Below are 6,768 nucleotides of genomic sequence, written 5' to 3'. Positions count from 1 at the left end.
GTATTCCAATTTAAATGGAAGATGACTAGTTAAGATATTTTTTTTGTCATAAATAATAATATAAATAAAATAATAAAGCTTATAATAATTTTTAATTTACGGAAATTATAATCAGTAATTTCTCTAATGTCAACATAATAAACACAGTAACTATAATAAACATAAATAATTTAATCTTAAGAATAGCTGAACAGTATTTCACAAGACTATTATAGCGTAAAATCTTAAGAATTACTACATATAATACAATGATTTCACGTCACTATAACATTCAGCCTGTTTTAAAAATGCAGAAAGAACTGCGGTAAAAGAAAGCCAGACATTGTTGGTTCAATATTAAAAATTAAATATTTACTGTTTTACCGCAGAACCGAGCAAGTTCCCGGCGCTGGCAACACTCATGAAATGTCATTTAATTTGGTCGGTCGCCTGCAGCGAAAATTTACGGCGCTACCATTATTTCGTAACTCATATTCTACTCGATCGACAGTCATTCGATTCCATAGTTATTTTAGTTGTTATTTTGTTAAAATCTATCATTTTTTTATTGATAACGTTTTATGTAACTTATTAAAACGACCAATTTAAACTTATTAATACAATACAAATGACAAAAATTTAGCAATTTAGACTATTTTAATATTAAAATATACTAAAAGATTTAGGTATATTAAAGGATCCAAAACCACGCTAACCTTGAGGTTTTATTTTAAATTAAAAGCATTTTTTATAAAAAAAATTTGTTATTGTTGGAAAAGCTAATAAAAATTTTGGTCCTTCGAGGCGAATGTTTCTGAGATACTAAATGCACTATGATAAAACGTAGGAGTTACCATAAAAAATATTTAAAAAAAACGAGTCCGTATAACAATCTGCATTACATCAAGATATACAAAAACTTACTGTGGACAATACACAGTATCACAGTGTCGTAATATTTTACTAACCGGCATAGTTTACACCATAAACAAATAACGAAAACCCTTAGTAGGTCACAGGGCTACCTACATTGAATTATTAAGTAACTGACAAACTAAACCTATATATGTAGATAGGTCTTGTATAGTTATCGCCAACCTGCTAGTCCGCTCTGAAGTTGTTGCGAGCAGGTGTAGTCATACAATTTGCTATGTCGACGCGATTCATTTCTATATTCAGAGCCGACTAGCAGTTTTACGCGGACTATACCTTGATGCAGTTCTTGCAACGGTGTAAGCACGGTACAAACATCTATATATCCTTATACTATGTATCTATCTGTGTATGTGTGTGTAACTATAGATCCTTATACTGTGTAAGTCTGATTTACATATGAGGCGTTCTTGGTCCTCAGTGGCAACTGTGATCGGTTTTATGTAGAACCTGTTATATATAGAGTTGGTTACAGATGTCCATACGACAGTGACTTACCATCAGGTGGACTGTATCCACCATTTACGAAACAAAAAAAATGTGAGCCGTCACGGGACGCCTGGCAGATGTGCAACATCGACATTATTTTGTAAAAGTAATATGCAGAAAAGAACATATTGTGATAGGAACTAAATAGTGGGCGAGAATCGCACAGTCGATTGCGCATGGCGACACGTCGCCACATCGTACACACTACTGCATATAGACTGTGTATATATACCATCGTATAGCGTGGCGACGTATGCGCTGCTATCCCAAAGGACTAAATTGGAAAAGTATGTCTCTCTTATCACTCCCTTCAAACCAGAACACAGCAGCGCCTAACACTGCTGTTATTAGGCAGAAATAGGTGTGGCGGTGGTGCCGCCGGAGTCGAACCACAAAGGGTTCTACCACCTTCATAGACATTTTCAGGGCAATGAGATTGCAATCAGATGGACTGCATGCCCATTTGCTACCTAAAAACTAAAAGTAGAGGTTTACTACTATAAATTAAGTAAGTTTCATTTTATACATAACTGAAATGTAGTATATTTTAACTACCGTTTTAATTCAATTCAAGTGATGTTCTAATTGAAAAACCAACGGAGTTCTTAAGATTTCTTAAAAAAATAATGCCCGCATAAAAACGCTCTACCAGTACCCGCTATATATCAAAACTAATTAAAAATGTAGGTTAAGATATTAAAATCTCTATTTCAACTTTAAATCTGTACAAAATAGGGTCTTAAATTAAATATCGAGGTATGAATCTTTAAACATAGACGCCATTTTTAATATTCAACTTTCTCCGTTTAAAAATAAAGCATACATTTCATAATAAATGTAGACGTTCCGTCTATGGTACGGCGGCCATTACGTCCCGACATTTGGCGGGAAGAATGAGGAAATGCTGTAATTCATTTCGTCTCAAATGATTTTCGTGCGTCCATTATTTATGTATACAGAAAAACGATTATTTATAACTGTCAGATTGAAACAACAACATTACGACGACAAAGAGTATTATTTTACACGAAATGATTTATTTGCGAATGTATTATTTAGGGTTCTGTAAGCAACTAGTGAAAACGGAATTCTATTACTAACCCTTTGCCGTCTGTCTGTCACAGGCTTAGATTAGTATAATCCGCGGCAAACTGCTAGTCCGCTCTGAAGTTGTTGCGAGCAGGTGTAGTCATACAATTTGCTATGGTGACGCGATTCATTTCTATATTCAGAGCGGACTAGCAGTTTGGCGAGGATAGTCCGTGTCAAACTGCTAGTTACTTAAATGTAATATGCTAATCTAAGGTCACAGGGCTCTATTTCTTGGATAATTATAGCTGTTATGGTCTATAGATAGATACTTATTACAGAGTATGTATTACGATGACTGCTCTAACACGACATACTAAAAATAAAAATATCTTGAATATAACTGGGGGTCGCCATACAAGAATCTGCTATTTTTTTGCGTTTTTCGCTTTATCTATTGAGACGTAATAGATAGACAGTTCAAATTTTCAGTGTATTTATTTCTATGGCTACTATTATAACAAATATTAAAAATAAAACATAAATTAAAATTTAGTTGTATTATCCCTCCGTGTGCGAGTTCGACTCATACTGTATGAGTCATACATCACAATATTCTTCAATCAATTATTGAAATGAAAACTTCTTTAACGGCGTTGTGCACTTTTTGTGATGGTTAAAAAATGTTATACTCGTGTCAGGACAGGTGACCTGACCGATAATTCGTAAGACGGAGGGAGAGTAGACCGCTGGCTCGGCGTAGGAGACTAAGTACCCCCTCTTTTTACCGCGCGGTGAATATGTATGCCTGCGTCCGCTTATACTGATAATAGTGATAATAAGCAATTCGTGCAAAATTATTCTCTAACCATTCCAAAGTATCAAAACTGCACAACGTGAATATTCAAGTTTTCACTTCTGTTAATACTCCCGGAGTGCCCACGCTTTTATTAGCTTGACCTGTATGAATGTATGTATGTATGTAACGGAATCTTTGAACTCGATTTTTACCAACTTTGGACGGTCCGATTTATTTAAAATTTTGAACAATTATCAAGAACGGACGACAATACTCGATTTTAATAGTTTTATCCCATTCTCCTCACACCAGGATCGTCACGAATCAACGATTTTCTTTGTGCGATTTTAGCGTGGTTTTAAGTTTTTAAACTATTTTTTATAAGTATCACAGATGTCCAATCTAAAGTTGATAACTGCACTGATTCAACGTTGGCCCATATAATGGCGTAATTTACGAGCAAAGATATGACACGTATGTCGCAAGTCGCTTAAATATTTGGGTTAAGTACATCTCTTGATGAGCTAAATCTCTTCATATTACAAAATTATGTTGCGCTAGTGTGCGTGCACCGTCGCATTCGATTTTTAAATTATCGGATATATTATTTTTTTAATTAAGTCGCATGGATTAACAAGACGAAGACAAAACATACAAAAAATGGTAAAAACTGCTAGTCCGCTCTGAATATAGAAATGAATCGCGTCGCCATAGCAAATTGTATGACTACACCTGCTCGCAAGAACTTCAGAGCGGACTAGCAGTTTGGCGATAACTATACGCGGATGTTGTATAACTTTAAAATTATTCATATTTGTTATTATTTTTGTCCAATAATGGTCCAATACTTAATAGTTTTTTTTTAAATAATAGTGAAATTTTAGTGAGAAATGTAATCGGCAACGCGCGGCCCGTGACCTTTTCCTTGTGGCCCGCGTGTCTTCCCTGCGGCCTTTTTTTGTAGAAATTTGGACTATCTAAAAAAAATTCATATTTCAGAGGCTAATTAAAATTTTAACCCTATAGATACAGTCCTGTGACAGACCGTCAGACAGCGAAGTCTTAGTAATAGGGTTCCGTTTTTACCCTTTGGGTACGGAACCCAAAAAAAAAAACAAAATATATCAAATTTTACAAGCTTTTACAAATTTCTACAAAGGAACTTGTAGACATTAGGAGGCCCCCAAGACCAGAAACCCCCCTCGTTCCCGTTAGTCTGCAAGTAGGTACAACTCCCGCTTTATCTAAATAAACTTAAAAACCTATCCTGGGCTTGTAGTGGCGTGTTTATAACACCCAAGACCCTGGTATGGTGGTGTGAGTGTGAGTAATATTTATTTAGTTACCTCTTCCTGCTGACTCAGTGTTGAGCGACTCCCCCACTCGTCCCAAGTTTCTCTATCACCTGTACAATAAATACCTTTAAGTTAAAATTATTACTACTTCGCAACAATCAGCTACATATATGTATGATGGTATATATTTTAAACATGCAGTATGTACCACCCTCCCTCCCTCGAAGGATGCGTGCAGTTGCAAAAATTAAAAATATACACCACCATACATACCACCACCAACACGTGTTTCGCTCCAAAATGGAGCATCATCAGGGTAAGTTGACTCTACAATGGTTAATCGTTAAGTGATGCTGTCAACCTAATGCATGCCTTTTAATACCTTTAGTCAACTACCTACTAAGGAATGTTGATTTTTACTACCATTGATATGTAAAATATCATAAGGCTTTTTCGTGATAAGATTGCAATAGGGCTCTAATTCTATATTTTAGAGTCTAATACAGATGTCCAACCACTTTTCATCAGGTAACAAAAACTAACAATAGTTCTAAAATTGCTCTACTAGATTCAAATGCTAAGCTCTGTTCTCTCAGTTGTAATAGCTTAAACTAGAGATAAGATTGAAGAAGTGATTGAATTAGCAATAAAAAAACAAGGATGAATTTCACCTGATGGTAAATATTCATTACTTCCCATGACCACCTGTAATCAACTCCATAGAAAACAGATATTTCATCTCAAGCCAATCATAGACACTTTACCAATTGTGAGGAAATGGTAACAACAACTGACATCTATACCCGTCCACTGTAACGCAGGCCTTTTTTTTTTTTTTTTATAATATAAGAGTAGCAGACGAGCATGCAGTCCACCTGATGGTAAGTGGCTACTGCCGCCCATGGACATCTGTAATCAACTCCAGATAGGATTAGATATTCCTACCTGAGGTCGGCCACAGATGCGCCGCTACCCCTGAGGACTAAGCTGGAACGCCTCGGAAAAGTCTGTCTCCCTTACCACACCCTTCAAACCGGAACACAGCAGCGCCTAACACTGCTGTTATTAGGTAGAAATAGGTGTGGCGGTGGTGCCGCCGGAGTCGAACCGCAAAGGGTTCTACCACCTTCAAAGGACTGTTTCATGCTCAGCATAAGGATGGCCGAGATACCGATGCAAACAGTTTTGGTTCTACCACCTTTGAAATGACAAATTTAGTAATACTCACAGTAACTTGTATCACTGTCCCGTTCCATTCTCCAGGATATCGGCTTTCACGGAGACATGATCTGAAAGCAAATAATTGCTTGAGGCTTCATAATTTTTATAATGAGAAATAGCAGACGAGCATGCAGTTCACCTGATGGTAAGTGGCTACTGCCGCCCATGGACATATAATCAATCCCTGATGAGATGACAAATTGTATTCGCACTTGAGATCAACCTTAATTGCATTGCTACCCTTGAATACTAAGTTGAAATATCTCAGATAAGTATGTTTCCCTTATCACACTGTTCAAAGAAAAATGTAGCAGCGCTTAACACTGCTGTTATAACAGAAATAGGTGTGGCGGTGGTGCCGCCGGAGTCGAACCACAAAGGAATATAGCACCATGCAAAATTAATTACTCCATTAATTACAGTAGTCACCATATACTGTTATATGCCAACACAACTCCTTTATTCTATTTTGTGGTTACTCTACAACTGTTTAAGAGATGGCGCTACAATTATTCTGAATCACGCTATTGAAGTTTTGTTAGCATCTAATATGCATACAAGCTCTGAACTGAGACTATCAGACCATGTTTTTTTTTTTCTTTTTTTATAATATGAGAGTAGCAGACGAGCATGCAGTCCACCTGATGGTAAGTGGCTACTGCCGCCCATGGACATCTGTAATCAACCCCAGATAGGATTAGATATTCCTACCTGAGGTCGGCCACAGATGCGCCACTACCCCTGAGGACTAAGCTGGAACGCCTCGGAAAAGTCTGTCTCCCTTACCACACCCTTCAAACCGGAACACAGCAGCGCTTAACACTGCTGTTATTAGGTAGAAATAGGTGTGGTGGTGGTGCCGCCGGAGTCGAACCACAAAGGGTTCTACCACCTTCGAAGGTGGTGGTGGTCCCAAGGCATTCCCTTGCTTGATGGTAGATTTACTTACCCATAGTGGTGGTCTCAATATGATTAAATATAAACAATTGTTATCAACTTTGCTAATATAATTTATATCTCATG

Source organism: Epargyreus clarus, unplaced genomic scaffold (assembly GCF_041222505.1).
Source record: "Epargyreus clarus isolate Ecla_fem2 unplaced genomic scaffold, WU_Ecla_fem_2.2 ptg000033l, whole genome shotgun sequence".
NCBI classification, from domain to species: domain Eukaryota; kingdom Metazoa; phylum Arthropoda; class Insecta; order Lepidoptera; family Hesperiidae; genus Epargyreus; species Epargyreus clarus.
This window is presented reverse-complemented; position numbering follows the sequence as displayed.